The following is a 22,011-nucleotide window of genomic DNA, read 5'->3' on the forward strand; positions in this document are numbered from 1 at the left end:
TGATCATTATGTATTGTACTTCCTTGTCTCTTGTAATGTTCTTTATTTTACAGTCTATTTTATCAGATATGAGTATTGCTACTCTAGCTCTCTTTTGATTTCCATTTGCTTGGAATATTTTTTTCCATCCCCTCACTTTCAGTCTGTATTTGTCCGTATGTCTGAATTGGGTCTCTTGTACACAGCATATATATGGGTTTTATTTTTGTATCCATTCAGCCAGTCTATTTCTTTTGGTTGGAGCATTTAATCCATTCACATTTAAGGAAATTATCAATAGTATGTTCCTATTACCATTTTCTTCATTGTTTGGGGTTTGTTTTTGTAGGTCTTTTCCTTCTCTTGTGTATCCTGCTTAGAGAAGTTGTTTTAGCATTTGTTGTAGAGCTGGTTTGGTGATGCTGAATTCTCTTAGCTCTCACTTGTCTGTAAATCTTTTAATTTCTCTGTTGAATCTGAATGAGATCCTTGCTGGCTAGAGTAATCTTGGTTGTAGTTTTTTCCTTTTCATCACTTTAAATATATCCTGCCACTCCCTTCTGGCCTGCAGACTTTCTGCTGAAAAATCAGCTGATAATCTTCTGGGTATTCCCTTGTATGTTAGTTGTTGCTTTTCCCTTGCTGCTTTTAATATTTTTTCTTTGTATTTAACTTTTGATAATTTGATTAATATGTGTCTCAGCATGTTTCTCCTTGGATTTATCCTGTATGGGACTCTCTGTGCTTCCTGGACCTATTTCCTTTCCCACATTAGTGAAGTTGTTGACTATAATCTTGTATTTTCACAGACCCTTTCTCTTTTTCTTCTTCTTCTGGGACCCCTATAATTCAAATGTTGGTGCATTTTTTGTCCCAGAAGTCTCTGAGACTGTCCTCAATTCTTTTCATTCTTTTTTCTTTATTCTGCTCAGCAGTAGCTATTTCCACCATTCTATCTTCCAGCTCACTTATCCGCTCTTCTGACTCAATTATTCTGCTACTGATTCCTTCTAGAATATTTTTGACTTCAGTTATTGTGTTGCTAATCACTGTTTGTTTGCTCTTTAGTTTTTCTACGTCCTTGTTAAACATTGCTTATATTTTCTCCGTTCTATTTCTGAGATTTTGGAGTATCTTTACTATCGTTGCTCTGAATTCTTTTTCAGGTACGCTGCCTCTTTCCTATTCATTTGTTTGATCTTGTGGGTCTTGCTCCTTCATCTGCAGCATATTTCTCTGTCTTCTTATTTTGTTTAACTTACTGTGTTTGGGGTCTACTTTCCTCAGGCTGAGGGTCATAGTTCCTTCTGGTGTCTGTCCCCAGTGTGTGAGGCTGGTTCAGTGGCTTGTGTAGGCTTCCTGGTTGGGGGGACTGGTGCCTGCATTCTGGTGGGTGGTGCTGGATCTTGTCCCCCTTGAAGGGCAGGGCAGCATCTGGTGGTGTGTTTGGGGGTGTCTGTGAGCTTAGTATGACTTTAGGCAGTCTGTCTGCTGATCAGTGAGGTTGTGTTCCTGTTTTGCTAGTTGTTTGGCATGAGGCATCCAGCACTGGCCATTGGATGGAGCCAGCTCTTGGTGTTGAGATGGAGACCTCCAGGAGAACTCTCTCCTGGCGCTGGGAGTTCTCTGGCAGTCCAACACCCTGGACTTGGTTCTCCCACCTCAGAGGCTCAGGCCTACCCCCTTTTCAGAGCACCAAGACCCTGCACACTGCACAGTGCAGAAGAAAAGGAAAAAAAGAAATCAAGAAAGAAAATGAACAAACAAAACCCCAGGACAAATAGTAAAAGTAAAACCAGGCAAAAACACGCAAAGACACACACACACACACACACACACACAAATAAAAAGAGAAAACAAAAAAGACAAGAGCAATGAAAGAAATAAATGAACACCCCAATGAAAACAAACACTAGAAACTAAGCTAACAAAAACAAAAAAACAAAAATAAATAAAAAACAGAAAAGCAAACTCTAGGTAGGTCTCTGGACCTGCTGTGGGCACTATGGTGCCAGCTCAGACTCTGTCCTGGCCTTACTCCTATGTGCACTCACCCCCAAAGTCCACAGTTGCTCCCAAAGTCCGCAGCGTCAATAGTGGGAACACTTGTTGTCCATTCAGCTATTCCACAGATGCAGGGTTTACCAAGCCTATTGCATGGATTGAATCCACTGCTCCTGCAGCTACACGAAGAGATTTCCCTTCCTCCTCTTTGGTTGCACAGCCCTGGAGTTCAGCTTTGGTTTCAGGCCTGCCTCTGCATGTGGGCCACCGTCAGGCATCTGTTCCCTGCCCAGGAGAAGGGGTGAAAGCAGATGTTGATTAGGGCTCACTTGCTCACTCAGGCTGGGGAGAGGGAGGGACAGGACAGTCACAATTGGGATGTGTGGAGAGTGCCTGCAGAACAGAGGCCGGCAGGAAGTTGCAGCAGCCTGAGGCATGCCCTGCGCTCTCCCAGGGAAGTTGGCCCCAGATCATGGGACCCTCAGCAGTGGTGGGCTGTACAGGCTTCTGGAAACTTGTGGGCAGTGGCCTGTGCTTGCTCATAGGACCCTTGGTGGCAGTGGTGTCAACGGTAGCTCTTGCGCCCGCCTCTGGGGTCCAAGATAACAGCCATGGCTCATGCCCGCCCCTAGAGCTCTTGTAGGTGATGTCCTGTTGTCTGAACTGATGGAGATGGAAGCTCCAATGGTGGGCCTTCCCGTCTCCTTGCACACTGTGCAACAATGGTCCCTTGCCTCTCTGGCAGGCCCAGGATTCTTCCCACTCTCCCTAACTGTGGCATGCTAGCCCTCTCAGGCTGTCTTCATGCAGTGAACCCCAGTCCTCTCCCTGGGGTCTGACCTCCGAATCTTGAGCCTCAGCACCCAGCCCCCACCCACCCTGGCGGGCAAGCCAACCAGCATCTCAGGCTGGTGAGTGCTGGTGGGCACCCATCCTCTGTGCAGGATTCTTTCCACTGTGTTCCCTGCACCCCTGTTGCTGCCTTTCTCCTCTGAGGCTCTGAAGCTACCGCACCCCTGTCCTCGCCAGTGAGGGGGCTTCCTAGTGGGTGGAAACTTTTCCTCCTTCACAGCTCCCTCCCAGAGGCACATGTCCCATCCCTATTCTTTTGTCTCTTTTTTTCTTTTCCTTTTTTCTTTTGCCCTACCCCGTTATATGGAGATTTTCTTGCCTTTTTGAAGTCTTCTGCCAGCCTTCAGTAGGTGTTCTGTAGGAGTTGTTCCACATGTAGATGTATTTTTGATGTATCTGTGGGGATGAAGGTGATCTCCATGTCTTACTCCTCCGCCATCTTCAAGGCTCTCCCTGACACTCTTAAAATTATTAAAGGAATTTTTCAGGGAAGAAATACCTCTCAGTTAATAAATAATGTGTTAGGTTTTCACTCTTAGCTTTAACGCAATACACTTAAGAGATGTGGATTGGTGCCATTTAATGCAAAACAGTGCTTTTAAGAACTCATTTTCCATACCATGAAACAGTGCAAATAGGTGTATGAATGTCTGAATTCAGAAAAATACAGATATTTGAACACTTTTAAGACACAGGGTTTTTACTACATTTGATTAGCCTGTTAACATTTCTCTTTGAAGCTATGGAAGGTAGGCATTTGCACAGTTAAAAGTGGAGAAAGGGAAATGCTCACTCAAGTAAGTTTTCTCTAAAAGTAGTTTTTTAACCACCTCTTCAGAAGCTAAATAATCCATCGTGTTTTATCACCATGAACTTGGAAGTAGGAAAGTGGATATCATCCAAAGAGATACACTTGCTATATTTTGATTTAGAAGATATTTTACTTTTAAATAAATACATTGATTGATAACAGGAATCAACTACACTATTAACAGTAGCTCCCCCTAAAGCTCCACTATACAAATAAATATCTCATCTTTTTTAGCTGTGAAGATAGACACTTACTAAATTTATCACTCCTTTCGTATAATGTGGCCTTGAAGGAAGCCAAGAATTTCACTGCAAGCTTGTTTGAAAAGGCATAGTAAATTCTTATCTGCTTTTAGGAAATATTGCTCTAAACTATTGGATCTTCACTAAGTAAGTGAAACTGTGGAGTTTTTGGCACTTTCCTTTGTTTATTTTAGATTATAGAATGAAAGCACCACTTTCCATGTGTCAAAATTTAGTGACATATGAATGAGAAGTCATTCCTTGAGTGAGGATGACTCAGAAGATTTTGGTTGACAAATCTGTTTTCTAAAGCAGTGCTAAGCATTGGTAGAAGCTTCTTGTCCAGGTATGTACCTTTCCATAGAAACAAAACTATTAATACATGCATCTGATTTACTCAAATATACGTTAGCTGTGGTCTCATTTTGTCTACCTCTGTTTTGTTTACTTCATCAGGGCTAACTTCAATGATGACTACACTTTCAAGCTTAAGTATTCTGGACCTAGGGGTCCATGGCCAAGACCTTACCTGAGCCACACTCATCTCCAACCAAGACTGAGGTGCGGTGAATGAGGTACAAGGCTGGGCCTCTGAGAACCCCTTGAATTGTTGTACACCCTCCTCTTCCCTCTCAGCTCTGCACTGGCTCTGAGCACAGGAGCGGGGCTTTCCTTAGGTTTTCTCTCCTTAGTTTCCATGGGTTACCCTGTCTAGTGCCCTGCCTACTGCTTATACTCATGCTATAACTCTCCCCTAAGTCAAGTGGGCCTGATGGGGGTCCTGTTTCACTCTCGGTTTACTCAGTTGGCTTCCTCCTTGCCGTGCGAATACATCTCTCTTAGGACACTGCTTAGATTTCCCAACTCTGCCCACCAGAGTGAATACCCAGCATCGAATACCCTGAAAGTAATACTGAAAATCCAGCCATCCTCACCCAAGTGAAAGTTGATAGCTGAGTGGGTTTTTTTCTCCCCACATCTTCCTGGTTTCAGCTCCTCCCACAGCAGCTTCTTGTTGCCTTAGGAACCATACTCCTAGTGATGGTTAATTTTAATCGCTAGCATAGAGGGTGATTTAGGATGAGACTAACATTTAAATTGATGAACTCTGAGTAGAGCAGATTGTCTTCTGAAGTGTGGGTGGGCCTCATCTCATCCATTAAAGGCCAGAATAGAACGAAAAGACCAGCCTCCTCAAACAAGAACGAATTCTCCAGCAGACTGCCTTTGCACTTCATCTGCACCACCAGCTCTTCTGGGCCTCGAGCCTGCCAACTCACATGCGGGTTTGGACTTGCCAGCCTCCATAACTGCATAAGGCAGTTCTTTACACTAAGTCTCTGTCTGTAAATATATCCATCCTATTGGTTCTGTTTCTCTGGAGAGCCCTAATACACAGCCTTGTGTTGTAGTATCTCAAACTCAACACTGCTATAAATGTATGTGTTTATATTTGCCTCTGTGCATGTATACACACACACACACACAGAGAGAGAGAGAGAGAAATATATCTACTGTGGGAAAAATGAGGCTTCATGTTGACTTTGGGTCAGCGTTCCAATAGGCGATTTTATTTACTGTGCTCATGGGAGAGAGTCAGCCAAAAGCCTTTTAACAGAAAGCTTTTGCAGTTGCGGTTCCCTCTGCCTGGAATGTTCTCCCCTGAGAGTTGTAGGGTTTATTCCCACACATGATTTAGGTCTAGATTCAAATGCCCCCTCTCAAAGTAGCCCTCCCCAACCGCCATCTAAGATAACACCTTCCGTCACCCTGAGTAGCCTTCGTACCTTACCTGATACTACTTCCCAGCACGTAAACAACTACCTGACATTTACCACGCATGCATACTTTCTTTGTTGTCGAGGTCTTCACGAGCATGTGACGTCTATGGGTGTTGCTTTATTCGCTCCTGCATCCCTGACGGCAGGACAGGGACATGCATAGACTAGATGGCAGTAGAATATTGTTGAGGGAATGAATAAATGAATAAAAGTTTTATATAATATTAGAGGACTTCGCACAGCGCTTGTGAGTTTATATACTACTTAATTTGAACAAAGTCAGAATCCTATAGCAACTGTTACTTCAGAAAAAAAAAACCCATAATTTCCTGTAGCAAATACAAGTTGGAGAGGTCATGATAAGATGACATTACTGAGAAGTTAATAGAAAACTTTATGGAGTAAAGAACTGTGTATTAGACAGAAACACTGTGGTTGTGATGACGAGGGAGAAAGTATGCGCGGGCTTAGAGTTTAAGAAGACCTTTGATCCACCTGGCAGATTCCCAACCGTGCTGCTCATTCATGGGCCCTTTGTGGTCCCTGGAATGTGAATGTTCTCCAGGCTTCTCTGGCTTTTCTTACTGAGAAAGGCAATTTCAACAGAGCATTTGAATCCTTATGTTAAAATAAACAAGGGGAGAAGGATGTTAATATGTAATTTTTTACTCCTAAGATAACATATTGTGGCTAGTACACATCATGTGTCTATTCTTCCGCATGCTGAGTAACTCACATAAGCAGCAGGTCTATATAAAATAATGGAGTTGTAGCTCTCTAGGTTATAGAATAACTGTGTCTACACTCAGCTGGCAAAGTGAAGCAGTGATGCCCATGTTAGAGACCCAGAGGGTGGACGTAGTTCTAAAACACCATTGTGGTCTTATCTGGCAGCCTCTGATCACTACACCTCATCTGCTGGCAGCCAAGCAATGGTCAGGATGGAATTTCTTCCCACATTTGGGAGTGGCTTTGGGGTCTAATGTTAGATGAGCTGTGGGAAGAGCATAGGCTTTGAGTCAGCCCAATATCTGATTGGAACCTGGCCTTACCTCTCACTGTTTGGATGAACTTGCCTAAGTTATTAAATCTCTTTGAGCTGTAATCTCTTCATCTTTTTTATAGGAATAATTGTACTTACCTGGTAAGGTTACTATGAAGGTTCATCTGGCATATGGTAAGTACTTGAGAGATGATAATTTTTTCCTCTCCTCCGTTATTTGCAGTTTATTAGGTGTTTTGAGTTTTTGTTTGTTTTTCTCTTGATGAGTCTACCTCTCATAGCACACATAGAATTGATAATTTGGAAGGATCCTACGGGCTATCTAGGCTAAGCACTTCCTTCCATTGCTTTTCTCCACTTGACGCTTAACTTGCACGCGCACACGAGTTTTCTATTTCCTTTCCCACGTCTGGTCATAACCATAGATGATGAAGAAATTTCATGTTATCACATACTCCCCGGACCTCTGTAAAGCCCTATAACGGTTTCTTTCCAATTGGAAAAAGATTTATTTATGTTTTTGATTCCCTGAGACCATCTTCTTCCCTAGCAATTGCTTGCTTCACCCCGTAAGTGGAGTTCTACATTAGCCCCTGTGTTTTTCCAATCTTGCTGTATCCAGAGAAGTGATTTTTTTAAAGGGTTTTGACTTATTTTCCTTTGAACATTTGAAAATATATAAGCAGAATGTACCCCACATTTCCAAACAGAGCTTCTTCATTCATGTTTATAGTAAAAAAAAAAATCCTAGAGCTGCAGTATTCCATCTTATTTAACTCAGGAAGGTAAATTTTTGTTCTTGTAAAATTAAAGAGTTCTGCTTTTAATTTACATGCAATGAAATGCACTGATCATAATTTTTATGAGATAAGGATTTTTAAACTCATGGCCTAGTTTGTGAGAAATTTAAGACTACAAATTAAAAACAAAGCAAAACAACACCAAAAGAGCAATGAAAAGATCTAGTTCAGAACTCAGAAACCAAAAATGCAAAATACTGTATGAACTCTCTGAATTTTCCTCTGCTTTCAGCTCCTTGACCATTACTGAATGGGGCAGTGCCTCTTGCAGAAGACATCCTTTGAAAAGGCCAAATTGTAAAGTCTGTAAATTGTAAAGGCTTATTGTAATCCTAATTAGCTTCACCATTGGCAGTATTAACAGGTGTAAAGAGTTTCTTGGATTCAAAGTTCTGTCCTGTTTTAAGTAAACCTGGCCCTCTGACTTATTCCATTAAAAACTCCCTATTTCATTATCTGTGGTCAACAGGAAAGGGATTGGGCTGCAGAAAATTCTTAACAAGCACACAGCAATTCCTGAGTTTTGTTGTTTTCAGACCCTTCAGAGTCTTCACATTTGCTGACTTGATGTTTGTTATTGCAATTCTTTGTGAGGGATCCAAAGGTCTAAGATATATATTGGTTTTGAATGGGGATAAAAATACTTACCTCTGTCACAGTGCTATCTGGAGGCAATGAGCATTTTTTGCTACCTGGCATGAATTTAGATTACATGCTCAAGATTCGCACGTGGGAGGTGTTTAGCTAGTGAATGCCTATCTGGTGGCCCATTTTTTTTAATTAAAAAAAAATTTATATCCTTTCCCTTATTGAATCCTCTTAACAGCCCCAAGAATTAAAAATGCTGCAACACCCCCACCCACGTAACTGGGATCTGAACACATTTCTCAGGAATGCCAAAGAAGGACTGTGCAATCGGATGACATATACGGGTTCCGATTGATTAAAAAGACAGCGTTCTCTACTTAAAATTTATTTTAATAATGAAAACAGTAAATGTCTCTGGAATGCGTTGATTACTCCAAGCGAAAAAATTATTACGGCCCTCAGAGAACAAATAGTAACAAAGAGTAATGAATGCAATTAAAGAATTTCAGACAGCAGACATTGCATCCCAAGGAAAAACTCTCGTGCAAATGTCAAATCTGTCAGACCGTCTGAGACACTCTTGTGTGCTCAAGGCCTGAGAACTTGCCACCTCAACTTCATATCCCATCTAAGGTGGTGTTAGTGGGTTATCAGAGACAGATCACCTCTGAAACCGTGCACCTCAGATTGGGGCTTGAACCCGAATGTCAGGACTCAAATCCAGTCTAAACTCAAGATCTTCCAACTGCGATCACACACCTGGTTTCAAGACTTAATGAAGCTCATGTTCTTGATGTCTCATCACAGGAAGAATTCAGTGAGAGGCAAAGTGATAGAAAAGAAGTTTATTTACAGATTTATTTAGAGAGAAACACACTCTGCAGACAGAGTGTGGGCCATCTCAGAAGGTGAGAAAAGGCACCAGGGTATGGGGTTGTCAGTGTTTGTAAGGGTGGGTAATTTCACAGGCTAATGAGTAGGCAGAGTATTCCAGAGTTGGGCCACCGCCCACATTTTGATCCTCAGGGTCAGCCTTGGAACTGTCATGGCGCCTGGAAGGTGACTTGTCCACCACCTTGGACCCATTTGGGTCCAATCAGTTTATGTCATGTCCTTGGGCTATGTCATTCTTTCAAAGGTTGTGCCCTGCCCCCTTCCCTCCTGTTTCTCCTTTGCAGCAAGGCCCATAAAGCCACACAAGTGCCCGAAAAATCCATGATAAACATGCAGCCCTAATGTGAATTTTTCCTATCACATTGCATTTTTATCAAGTACCTGTTTTGTATGTGCCGGGTCTGGAGATGACGGATTTGAATATAGAAGGCATATCCCTAAGGAGTTTGAGGGTAATGTGAAAAACAGCCATGTAAATAGATGCAAAAAAATGAGTTAAGGAAGAGGCAGGAGACAGATTGGCCCCAGCCTGAGCAGCTGGAGTTTGTCCCCTATGGGCAGATATTCCAAGATGAAGATAACAGGAGGATGATAGGAGAAGCTGAGCCCTGCCCAGATAAGAGATAAAGAGACCAAATATTCCTCATTCTTGAGGTCAAGGAGACCTTCCCAACTACATACGCGCAGAAAGGCTCCTTGAAGATCCAAAGGGGAGTGATGTCAACCTACCCATAGGCCTCTTTGCTGGAAGCCATCTTGGCTAAGAGATGCACATGCACCCATGGGAGGACCCTGAGATAAACCAAATATGGACTGAGAACCAGGCAAGGCAAGAGGGTTGGCCAAAAGAAACCTGAAAGAAATGCCCCACATAAGTGATTTAAACTACCACGAGGGTGCGACTCTCTCTCTCTGAGTCCACCCATGTGTCTATCCACATGTACTGTACTTTTTTCTCCTAATAAACACGTTACTTGTTTCACTATTTCCCATCTTTGTGGGAATTCATTTCTGCAAAGCCAAAGGGCCAGGCCCTTGTCACTTGTCACTGGTCTAGTGGCTAAGATTCAGCGCTGTCACTGCCGTGGCCTGACTTCAATCTCTGGCTGGAAACGAAAATCCTGCTTAAGCCACTGCAGGCCGTGGCCACCTGAGATTAAGGACGATGATGGAGGTTTGTAGAAGGTATTGGAATTTTCCAGGAGAGGGACATCTGACCTAGACAATAGGGGGGGAGGTGTGTGTAGTGTAGTCAAGGAAGGTTTCTTGGAGAAAAGAAATGGAGTCTTAAAGAATGACTAGGAGATCTGAAACCCCCGTGATTTAGTTACTCCAAATGGCCAACTGTCTTACAACAGCATAAAAACACAAACACAGTGATAGAAAACACCTGCAGATTTAGATCTGTGTATCCCGTGTTTCACTCTTCGGATTGTAATTGAAAGCATGAGGAAAGACACAGTATATTTATTCCGGGAGGAGAGGCAGAGAGAAGAGGAAGCCTCCAAGGGGGGTGCTGAGACCCCTTAATTGCAGACTTAGCTGTTTCCTGGTTTGCCTCACACCTGCCGGGCAGGCCTTTTCCGGACGGCTGTGTCTAATACTTGTCAGTGGGAAGGGTTATGAATTTTCAGAATCTGCAGCCTCCGATGTGAATGGAGCAGGGGGTCTAAGTAAGCAGACATGCAGCCCTGCCAGTTGTCAGCTTGGCAAGTGTCTTAATCTGGAGCTGAAGTGGGAGGCTTGACTGTCACCAGCTTCCCTGAAGATTGATAAATGAGATGCAGACAGCCAGGGCCTCGGGCCGCCAAACAGACCTTTAGGATAGAAACACAGCTGCTATATATGGAACTCCGAGAAGCAACCACATGCCCCAAACCCATCAGGATCCCGTCTAGAGTTAGAACATGTTCTATTAGAAGTGCTCATGATAGTGAACAGCGTGCAGGGAGGGAGTGTGCCCTGGAGGGGCTGGAGGCCTCCTCCTCTCATGCACGCTCAGCCCCCAGGCTGCTGGCCGCTCTGGAGAGGGTGCACAGTGTGGGTATATACGTGCATCTGTGTTGTGTCTCTCTCTGTCTTTGTGTAGGTGTATGTGGGGGGGTGTATCTGTGTGCATCTGTCTGTGTACATGTGTGAGTGTGTCTGTCTGCCATGGCTGTCTTATGTGTGTGTGTGTGCATCTGTGTGTGTATCTTTGTGTGCGTGTGGAGACTAGGCGTGCATCTGTGTATCTGTCTTCATACACACGTGTGGGTGTGTGTGACTGTCTTATTTGTGGATATGTGTGGATGACTGTGTGAACGTCTCTGTGTGTGTGTGTGCACGTGTGGACATATGTATGTGTGAGTCTGTCTGCCTGTGTGCGTGTGTGTGTGTATGTTTCCCTCGCTGTGCCCTGTGCTCTGGAAGCCAAGCTGGGTCCCAGACTGGGTTTCCTCTGTGATCATTTATAGCAACAAGCAAGGCCTGCTCTGTTAGCTCCTTGGCCAGATGCACGGCTCTGCCGATGGCCCCTAAGCCACTTTCTGTGCTGACATCAGATCACCTCGGAGACTCTAACAGGAGTGTTGAGAAAAGATTCTTACCTCCTTGCAGCCCAGGAAGACCCTCACAAGCCAGAAAGTGAAAGTCAAGCTCAGTAATACCTGCTGCAGGGACTCTGCTAATGTCCCACCGATTGTTCTCACAGGTTTGCTAGGAGGTAACACAAGTCTGTAATTATCATATTTTTTAACCTATACTATGTGACAGATTAAAGTATAGAAAAGTCTAAAGCCACATAGTTAATCAAAGGCAGAAATACTGTGTGTCATCGGTGGGGGTGCCATTAGCTGTTTTAATTCTCACATCTCTTCTGTTCCTTGTCATTGGGAATATATACCTTTCCATTGACCTCTTTTCCTAGAAACAAATGTACTATGTTTATTTTGGAAAATGCCACAGATGTCTCCTTCATGGTCTTTCACATTGTGTTTGAGTTGCATCTGAATTTATTTGGCTAACATAAGCTACAGTTTTTAAGACAATTTTGTCAAATAAGCTACAAAAAAGTTTAGCCAATGTTTGATCCCCAGCTTCAAAACTGGGCTCCTTTCCCAGTCTTTCTTGTCCTTAGAAATTCAGACTTATCTCAGTGACATATTTTTGCCTAATTTTCTAACTTTCTACTTGGCAGTTGCATGTGCAATTTAAAGAAATATCATCTGAGATGTGTTCAATCCAACTTGGCTGATTGGGGAGGAGGGGGGGAAAAGAGTTATGAACAGTAGAATTCAAAGTTAAAGAAGTATTGGCGAATATTATTGTTTTCAAAATTAACCCCATGGAGTGTGGGTACTTTGTCATGGTCTTAAACTGAATATTTTAAAAATAAGGAAAAGCATGGATCTGCTCCTTGCTGCTCAAGCAGGTGCCCTGGAAGGTGTAGACGTGGTGCCTTGATTCACAGCTTGTGCTGTGGAATCTCCACCTCCCTCACCCCACGAAGGCCACTTGCCTCAGGGTACAACAGCTCAGATAATGTGGACTCTCAGAGCTGGAGAATCTTTGCAATCCTCCCACTGAGCCCTGAGCCTCATCAGGCACCTAAAACAGGAAGAGCCATAAGCTGCCTCCCAGTCTGCTGACCCCTGACCCAGGCATTTTCCTCCCGTGCTCATGGAACTCTTCCGTAGCTACCCTCAGGCTCCTCGGCGAGGGCCGCCTGCACAGCAGGGCATGGGAGACCCTCCCTTTCAGTCTCCTGCCCACGTGTCTAATCTGGTTTCCTGCCATTCCTCCCTTGCCAGTGGACACTCAAGAAATACAGAATGGCCTGTAAAAACACGGCGGCATTCTACATCTTCCTGTCTTTGTATTTTCTGGAACTTCTGCCTAGAATGCTCCTGGTGGAATCTGAAAAGTGCCAAGAAAACTCTCCAGCTCAAACAGTCTCCTACACAGGCACCTGAAACAGCCATGAAGTCCCTTTACACTCAGCTTTGCTTCTCTTCGTGCGGCCTCCCACCCTGTAATGCATCTTGCTTCTAAGAAGACAGCCGCTTAAAATGTTGTTTGTACCTTCATGTGATTGGCTTTTCTTGCTCTTTGTTGCCAGGGAGGACTAGGCGCCTGGGTGACAGGGATGCTCAAAGGGGCAGAAAGCAAACGACAGGGAACGGCTGCTGAAGGCATTAGGGCTTTGCTTATTCCCAGCGCAGTGACTGCACCATAGAAATATGGATGTTTCTGGACAGCGATTGCGTCCGAGGTGCAACACGTGCGTGCTTTGATGTGCTGAGTTCTCGCCTGTGGGCTTTCTCTGTTACATGCAGCACATGGACCTAAAAATGTTCACCTTGGTCTAATCCATTCATTCCTTCAATAAGGATTTAAAAACGAGAGAGATGGCTAAAAGCCAATAGAATAGAATTCAATGAAAATTCATTTGTACTTTGTGATTGTGCCTTTCAAAAACTGGATGCTCTAGTTATCTATTGCTGAGGAGCAGACCACAAAAGCAGTGGCTTACAATGACATTTACTTTGCTCAGGAACTGTGAGTTGGGCTGGCTCAGTGGGGCACGCTCATCTCTGCTCCACTTGGTATCGGCTGGGCAGCTCCAAGGCTGGGGTTGCATTACCCAAAGCCTCCCTCCTTATGTGTCGGCAGCTGAGGCCAATCCTCAGCTGTGGGCTCAGCTGGAGCTGTCACCCGTGTCACCTACAGGTGGCCCCTTCCTGTGGCCTGTGCCTCCTCACACGTTGTGACTGGGTTCCAAGGTGAGCGTCCCACGTCGGGGAGTCAGGCAGAAGCGTATCTCCTTTATGGCTGGCCTGAGAAATCATGCAGAATCATTTCTGCCACCTCCATTCATTCTGGCTGCCACAAAGCCCTGCTCAAATTCAAGACAGAACATGTGGGACCAGAAATGCTGCTATGGCTGCTTTTAGAAATTACAATCTGCTACACTGCAGCATAAAGATATTTTAATTGACTTCTTATTCCTGGTTTTCCCATTCTTTCCAGCCAGCAAACTTTTTCAGAGTGGGTTTTGTGGTGGCCCAGAAAGTTTTTCACATGCCTAAGTGATTACTGTATTTGGTTTCTCTTTTTATAAGACCTGCCCTCCATCACCAACATCTATTTGTCCAGAGAGAAAAACCTTTGTGCATATAACAATTAGATCCATGTGGATCTAAGGGTTTTATTACAACAGCTTTAAAAACAGCCTCACAAACTATTGTACAAAATTAAATTAAGCCCATCCACTTTAGTTTTTAATGTTTTGTGTACAATTGAAAGATTTCCAGGAAATTTGAAATGTTGATTTGAGTATATATAGGTTCTTAGCAGCAGCAGCTTAGCACAAAGCCTTTGACCAAACATCTACGTTTTCTGGAATGTAATTAAAGTAGTTGTCTAGAAACGTGTTGATTTGCATGAAATCATTAACTAATTGTGTTTAATTGCAAAGCTTAATTTCAATGAAATTTTTCCTCCTTAAAAAATTACAGATAAGGAAATGAAAGAATTTGGCCTTGAGAAAAATCATGTAAGGTTTAAAGTTTTCAACAGTACTCAGGTATTTATGATTAGATAATGCCATTTAATTTTTGGATATTTGAACTGTTCTGAAGCTTGTCTTTTGTCTTATTCAAGCTGCATCATTCTGAGGTCGTGTTTCTTTTCAGATGCCTGGATGACCCCTAACTCTGGACAGAGTCTTGGTTCTGCCAGTAGTGAGTTGTGTGACCATAAGATGATTTAAAATTTGTTTGTAGCTCATTTGTAGAGGCATTTCACTAAATAATGTATAAAATTATTTACTTTATGAAAAATATATAATAATGACATTTACTGGAAGGGAATGTAATAAAACAAAATAATAGGAAGATATAATAACATTTTTTCTTTTTTGATTAGAAATGATCAAAACCAAATATTTTAGTTGGAAATGCATTTCAAAATCTATTGCCCCAAGACCTATAATTCAAGATCTCTTGAGACAATTCAGGGTCTTGTTTGGGCTTGATTAAGAAAGCAATCCTCCCTTAGCTTGCTTTCTATGACTTCACTACAATGTGAGGATCAGGTGGTTACTTAATAAGTACTATTTGATAAAGCCCAAACTAGGCAGAGTCCTTTGCGTCTTGAATGGGTCTTAAAGTAACAGTCTTATGAAGCCTTGCCATAATGAGGGCCTGAACCGTGTCACAGACACAAGGAAGCAGTGACCTTCGTTGTTAAGACCACGGTCTTCTTTGGGGGTTTTGATTATTGTGATAGATTAAATATGGACTTCATTAAATATTCATGATCATTCATAACTGCTTTTAATTCAGCCAATGTTTACAGACCAGCTTCACTAAAGTAGGTGCTTAGTATTAGAATCTGAGCAAAAGTAAATGTCGTTCTGTGTGTGTCCCCAAGGAATCTAGTCACTGTCAGTGCTTAAGCAGAACACTCTATAAACTGTAATAGCCCTTACATTCATTCTCCATATTAAGTGAAACATTCTTTTGATATTAATAAAAATAGCACAGTTTTACTGAGTCCTTGTAATGTGTCAGATAGGCTATGCATTTTATACTCGTTACTTCGTACAATACTCACTTTAAGTCATCTTTTTCAGCAGGGCTTCTAGAGTCAGAGATTCCAGACTTGAATTCCAGCTTAAGCACTAACTGTGATAACTTCAAGCTTCATTGCACTGAAGCGTTTTGAGGATTGAGATAATCATGTAAAATAGTTAACAATATCTGGAATAGTAAATGTTTAATAGATGTAAGCTATTTATCACTACTGTGGTCACTCTCAGCTCTATCAAATAGATGATACAAAACAGAAAAGTGTAGCTTTGAATAGTAAAGTCACTTGCCCAGTCACACAGATCTTAATTAGCAGAGTTAATTGGTGTTTAATGCCAAATGTCTCACCTTCTAAAAAAGTATATTTCTGTCTGATAGTTAAAAATGATAAAACTTAGTAAAATATTTCAGTTCTTTTAATTCTGTTGTGATCAAAATTTGATACTTTCAAGAATCCTGCTATCAAAATCCCAGTGGTCTAGTTTTGTATAACCAAGATTTGCAAGTGAAGAAACTCAGTTTTCTCATGTAGAGTTTCTGGAACCAGGAATATGTTTAGTTTGTGATGGGGGGGTGGTGGAAAGGCAGAAAAAAGAGCAGGGATTACAGGTTCCCTTTTTGAGTAGGCAGGAGTCTTTGTGATTCATATTATTCTTTCTGAAACTTTTGATCTCTCATTATTTTCCTAAGAATAACTTCTCTATTTATGCTCCTGTTTGTCTTTTATAAAACCCATGTTAGAATGAGTCAAATGCCTACAATTTCTTAGGATTAATGAAACAAATATCTGATGAGAGCTCTCAAAATAAAGTCAGAGAATATAATCAGATATTCATTCACATGCCAGATTCGGGTGATTTATTCACTTTAGGGCCCAAGAACAAATTCCTAAACTACTTTAGGAAAACATGAATGAGAAGAATGTGGAAAGATAGACTGAAAGGAGAAAAGCTGAATTCACATCTTGAGATAGAACTGTTCAAAAATAATATAGAATATGGGAGTAGAAACTGGATAATGTTGCTAGGGAAAGAGAGGAAAATTAAAAATAGCTCTAAGCTTACAAAGAGATGCTGTTTGACTGCTCAGTCCCTGAGCTTGCACACACATGAGATATGAAAAAATTTGAAAGGAGTGGCCTCTGCTATTTTTAGTTTTGAGTAAAATCTTTAAATCACGGCACTCAATTTAAAAAGCTAATTTTTTATCAAATAGGAATCTCTACTAAAATGATGCTATAGTGTTTATTTCTTGGAATTACAAAACCAGGGATGTTGCTATTGAAGTCACACTACTTTTGATATCTGATACACAAGATCCCTTCTGGTAGGACATCTATGGTTATGAACTTCTGATTCTCAGAGTTTCAGCAATTCTAGAGGAGAGAGATGGTCACTTGAGATTAAATATAGCTGCTTATCATTTAATGTGATCAGAAACTTAACTTAGCAGATGTAGTGGAAAGAACATTGAACTAGAAATCATTATGCCCCATATGCCATTGATTGGTTAGTAACTTTGGGTAAATCAGTCATTTTCTTATCTGTGAAACAAGAGCCTTGGGCCTACTCAGTGATTCCCAAATACTGGTTAGGCCCATGAAAGAGTTTTCGTGAGTATGAGACCGAATAAGACGAAAAAGAAGAAGAATGGGGACAGATGGTTACTAGACTTGTCATGGTAATCATTTCATAATGTATGCAAATATCAAATCACTATGTAGTACACCTGAAACTAACATAATATTATATGTCAACTGTATTTCAATTTTTAAATTGACAGTGACAGTTTTGTCTGGGATTTCTGGCTGGAGTCAGACAATTATTGTCTCATGGTGTCCTGTCTTGCCAGGCTGCCCCTTTCTGGTCTTTTGGCTGGAGAGAGCAGGTTCTGGTAGGCCTTTTGTGTCTGCACTGTTGGTAGTTCCGAGCTGCTGGCTTCCGCAATTCTAAATCGGGGATAGAGAAGGCAAAGAGAGAGGCAGGGAACTCACCACTGGGCCATTCCTTTGGTCCTGAAGTCCCTGGATGGTCTGCCTTCTGAAGTCCCTAGAAAGGTCTTACCACCTTTCAGAGAGCGGTTGGTTTATTTATAAAGTCCATGGATGTTAGTTGTACTTAACAAGCAGAATGGAGAAAATTATGTACATTCCGTTTTCCCAGAGGTGGAAGTCAATTGCTTACATTTGATATGAAGAGACCCATGCTTCTCCTTGCATTATTCGTTTACTTGCTCAGTCACTCCAGAGAGCTGACTGAGAGCCGCCACGTAGCGGGTGTCAACCCAGGAAGGCTTTGTGCTGGGAGGAGCGGCCCCAGAGGGGGGGAGGCCATTGGCCTGGGCTCTTTCTTCCCAAGCTTCTCCTCAGCATCTCCGGCTCTGTTACCAGATGCCACAGTGACTCGGCCAAGCTTCCCTAGACTCAGCTGGAACCAACAGGATTATAGTAAAACAAGGAAAGTAAATGTTAAATATTTGTTTATAGTAAATAGCTAAGCTTGTGCGTAATGCATGAAAGAATTTTCCAGGGGCAAAAGGTTCCAAGGGGGCTTTTTCTTTGTCACATGCCATTTGAAAAATATTTTATTAGAAAATAATCTCCAACTTACCAAAATGTTGTAAAAATAAGAATAATAAAAGGAAACCCATATCTCCTCACCCAGATTCACCTCTTGTTAATACTTAATGTTGTGGTCTGAGCACGGGTTGGAAAAGAATTTCCAGAGACAAGGCAGAATGCAAGGAAGATAGAGTTTATTGGAGAGAAAGGACGCTGCAAGAACAGCGGGCCAACTTCTAGGTAACTAGGGAAAGTCGACCCTGAGCATGGGTTGCCTGCCTGTTTTTATAGCCAGGGAACCTGCAGTTATCTGCTGACTGGGCAGAGTAGGTATACTTTTAGTGTGCTGAGCGGGACAAAAATGGGACAAATATCTTTCCTTATATGGCATGGGCAAGGGACATGGCATGCTGCTTGGGAAAGTTTTGGGACATTGCAATTGTTGCATTGTACAGAGTGATACAAGTCCTGTAGCTCTCTTTTTTTTTCCCCTTAAATAACATTTATTGATGATATTATATATATATTTTTAAGCTCTTTATTGGAGCTTTACACTCTTGTGCCAGTTTTTGAGGTACACCAAAGTGAATCAGCTATATTTAGACATATATCTCCCTCTTACGACTCCCTCCCACCCTCCCTGTCCTGGCCCTCTAAAGCATGACCCATCATTGAGTTGATCTCCCTTTGTTATACAGCAACTTCCCACTAGCTATCTATTTTACATTTGGTAGTGCATCTATGTCTATGCTACTCTCTGACTTTGTCCCAGCTTCCCCTTCGCGCCCCCCGCCCCAAACCCCGTGTCCTCAAGTCTATTCTCTACATCTGCATCTTTATTCTTGCCCTGTCACTGGGTTCATTAGTCCTGTAGCTCCTTGTTCTGGCAATATCGGCCCTTTGAGTCTATCTTGTTCTTTGTCCTTGAAGCACACCACACTTAACACTTTATTCTGTTTTCTTTATAGGTTGCATGCTCTCACTTTCTCGACACACACACACACACACACACACACGCACACACACACACTCACTAATTCAACATGCTACCTCTACTCCAATTTTGTCGACTGATCCAATAATGTCCTTTATCACATTGTCCCTATGGTACAGAACCCAGTATAGCATCAAGTTTTGCACATATTTATAGAGTCTCTTTAGTGTCCTTTAATCTGGAAAGTTCCTGCATTTTTTTTAAACAATAAGATGGTAAAATTGTATCTGTCTCATATATTAATGTTATTTGTAGTTACTCTCAGTACATTATGAACTTATTAACATACAGAAAGAGTTTCAGTACCCATGGCAGAAAAGAGGATCTTTTAGCAGCATGCAATTAAATCAAAAAGTAAAGCCACAGCAAAATCATAAAAACTGCAATATGCTTGACCCAAAATTAAAAAAGTTGTTTATGTAAGTTAGAATGGAAAGTATTGTTCTTTTATCACTTAAAAGCTTCTAGGGTAATTAATGAAAGTGCGTTTGTACAAATTTACACAGAAATTAAATGCTCGCAAAGTTCTAAAATGACAGGTTTTAAAGCTTAGCTAGAAAATTTGTTTCATTCTAACTTGAACGGTCAAATATTGTTAATTTGCCTGTTGTGATAAATCCCCTTTGGACATTCACCATAAAAGTATAAGTGAGAGAAGCACAGTATCTTTCCTTAATCTAAGTGTTGAATTCTTAATGGCCTGTCAATAAAATCACATTAAAAATTAGAGGTACCATTAGTCTGCAAATTAATGCTCACCTTTCTGTGCCAGGGACAAGCTCCATTCCCTGAGACTGCAGTGGTGTTTCTCAACATGCTTTGAAAATGCATCTTAAATGCACATTCTCAGCATGGAGCAAAACCAAACATTTACAATCAGACTTTATCTTCTGGTTCTCGTGTGTCAGTGGCTTGCACTGGCTCCTCTGTGCTCTGGACAAAGATCTCCGGCCAGAGCCCAGGGTTTTCCTCACAATCAGGACCAGCTGAACTCTAGTTTCAACTCTCAAGGGGTCAGAAAAGCACATTGTTTCTTATTCACTTGAATCTCCATTTTCAAAAAGAGACCTCGCCCTACTCCCAGAGATGGAGAGAGAGCCCTTCTCTTAATACCTTGGGCTGATGAGATCTGGATTAAAAACAGACATTGAAACATCTTTCCTATTGGAGAAGAATCTTAATCTCTGTAATATTTGTTAGGATTTTAAGCAATGTGACACCTGTCAAGATATTTTCAAAACTGAGTAGTGATTATTTTAGATGAATTATATAACTTCTTTAAACCATATCTCACTTCAGTGATTTTGAAAAAGTTATCTCAGTTTTATTTTATATAGACATCTCTGGGTTATTGTATTGCGTTAGGGCAGGCTCTGGAGGCAAAACTGCCCTGATTGCATCCCATTACTAGTGGGCAAGTTACAGAAGCCTCTAAGTCTCAGGTGCCTCATCTGTAAGCAGATAATAGTCACAACTTCATGTGATTTTAGGAGCAGTAAAATTTTATTTTTTTTTAATTTTTTTAATCTTCTTTATTTTTTTAATAAATTTATCTATCTATCTATTTATTTATTTATTTTTGGCTGCGTTGGGTCTTCATTGCTGCACATGGGCTTTCTCTAGTTGCAGCGAGCGGGATCTGCTCTTCGTTGTGGTGTACGGGCTCCTCATTGAGGTGGCTTCTCTTGTTGCAGAGCCCAGGCTCTAGGCACGTGGGCTTCAGTAGTTCTGACACATGGGCTCAACAGTTGTGGCTCACAGGCTCTAGAGCACAGGCTCAGTAGTTGTGGCACGTGGACTTAGTTGCTCTGCAGCCTGTGGTAACTTCCTTGCAAGGATCAAACTCGTGTCCCCTGAATTGGCAGGTGGATTCTTAACCACTGCACCACCAGGGAAGTCCAGGAGCAGTAAGATTTTAAATTAGATGGTACACTTAAAGCCAGTACATCTCAGAGTCAAGCACGAGGCTCCCATACTGGGCCTTACACTCCAGAGGACTCTACTCTAGCCCTCCTATAGCAGGGTTCTTTTCTTCAAAGAGAGGAATCTGGGAAGAGTGGAGGGGTGGCAAGGAAGTGGCCTCTCCCCTCCCTGTCTCCCAGTTCATGCTGCCCCTTCTAGAACAAATTTTTTTCCCAAGAAATTTTATTGAGATATAATTGACATACAATAAACTGCATATATTTAAAGTGTACAATTTGATATTTTTTTTCTTATTAGTAATGTACATATGGCAATCCCAATCTCCCAGTTCATCCTACCCCAACCCCCCTCCCCACACTATCCCCCCTTGGTGTCCATATGTTTGTCTAGAACAAATTTGAGCACCAAGAACTCCATTTGGGCAGGGACCCAAATGTCCCCACACCGCCTTGCAGGGCCTTTGCAGCCTTCTTTTCTTTACCTGTCCTCCTGTAGCCTGAGTCCTTGCTGGTGTGAGCATCGCCCCTGCTGAGGGGGGCAGAGAGTGTCAGACAGTAAGTCTGGGGGTGGGGCATGGACTTGGCCTTGTGATGTGGGACGTTGACTTGTTGCACAGTCAAGGAGGAGAAGGGAGAGAGCCGGGGGCCACCTTTTTCTGGGCTTCTGCATTCCTACACAGAATGTTGGGGAGCCTGAGCCTTATGGTCCCCCAGGTTGTTATGAGGAAATATTTATCAAACAGAACAGACATTTTAAGTGTTTAGCTTGATTAATAGTTTTTAAAATATGCCAACAGAGGGCATATGACCCTTTTGCCCTGGGCCCCACAAATGTGGGGGAGTGAGGATGTGCTGAGGTGGTGACTGACACACCGTGAAAGCTCAATAAACACCAGCCGCCACCAGCATCATTGTCACTGTCATTGTTGTCTTCCACCATGGATGGCATGCAGTCATTTCTCTGAAGCAGGTGGGAAACCAGCTCCTTCCCTCACCCCTGCACTGTCAG

The 22,011-nt window shown here is 42.2% G+C and overlaps 1 pseudogene; it reads right to left on the reverse strand.

Annotated features, from left to right (window-relative positions):
- The window catches only part of LOC130833996 (solute carrier family 23 member 2-like), a 72,371-nt pseudogene that overhangs the window by 47,394 nt on the left and 2,966 nt on the right, over nucleotides 1-22,011 (reverse strand).

The sequence above is a fragment of the Hippopotamus amphibius genome, chromosome 12 (assembly GCF_030028045.1).
Source record: "Hippopotamus amphibius kiboko isolate mHipAmp2 chromosome 12, mHipAmp2.hap2, whole genome shotgun sequence".
Classification (NCBI taxonomy): domain Eukaryota; kingdom Metazoa; phylum Chordata; class Mammalia; order Artiodactyla; family Hippopotamidae; genus Hippopotamus; species Hippopotamus amphibius.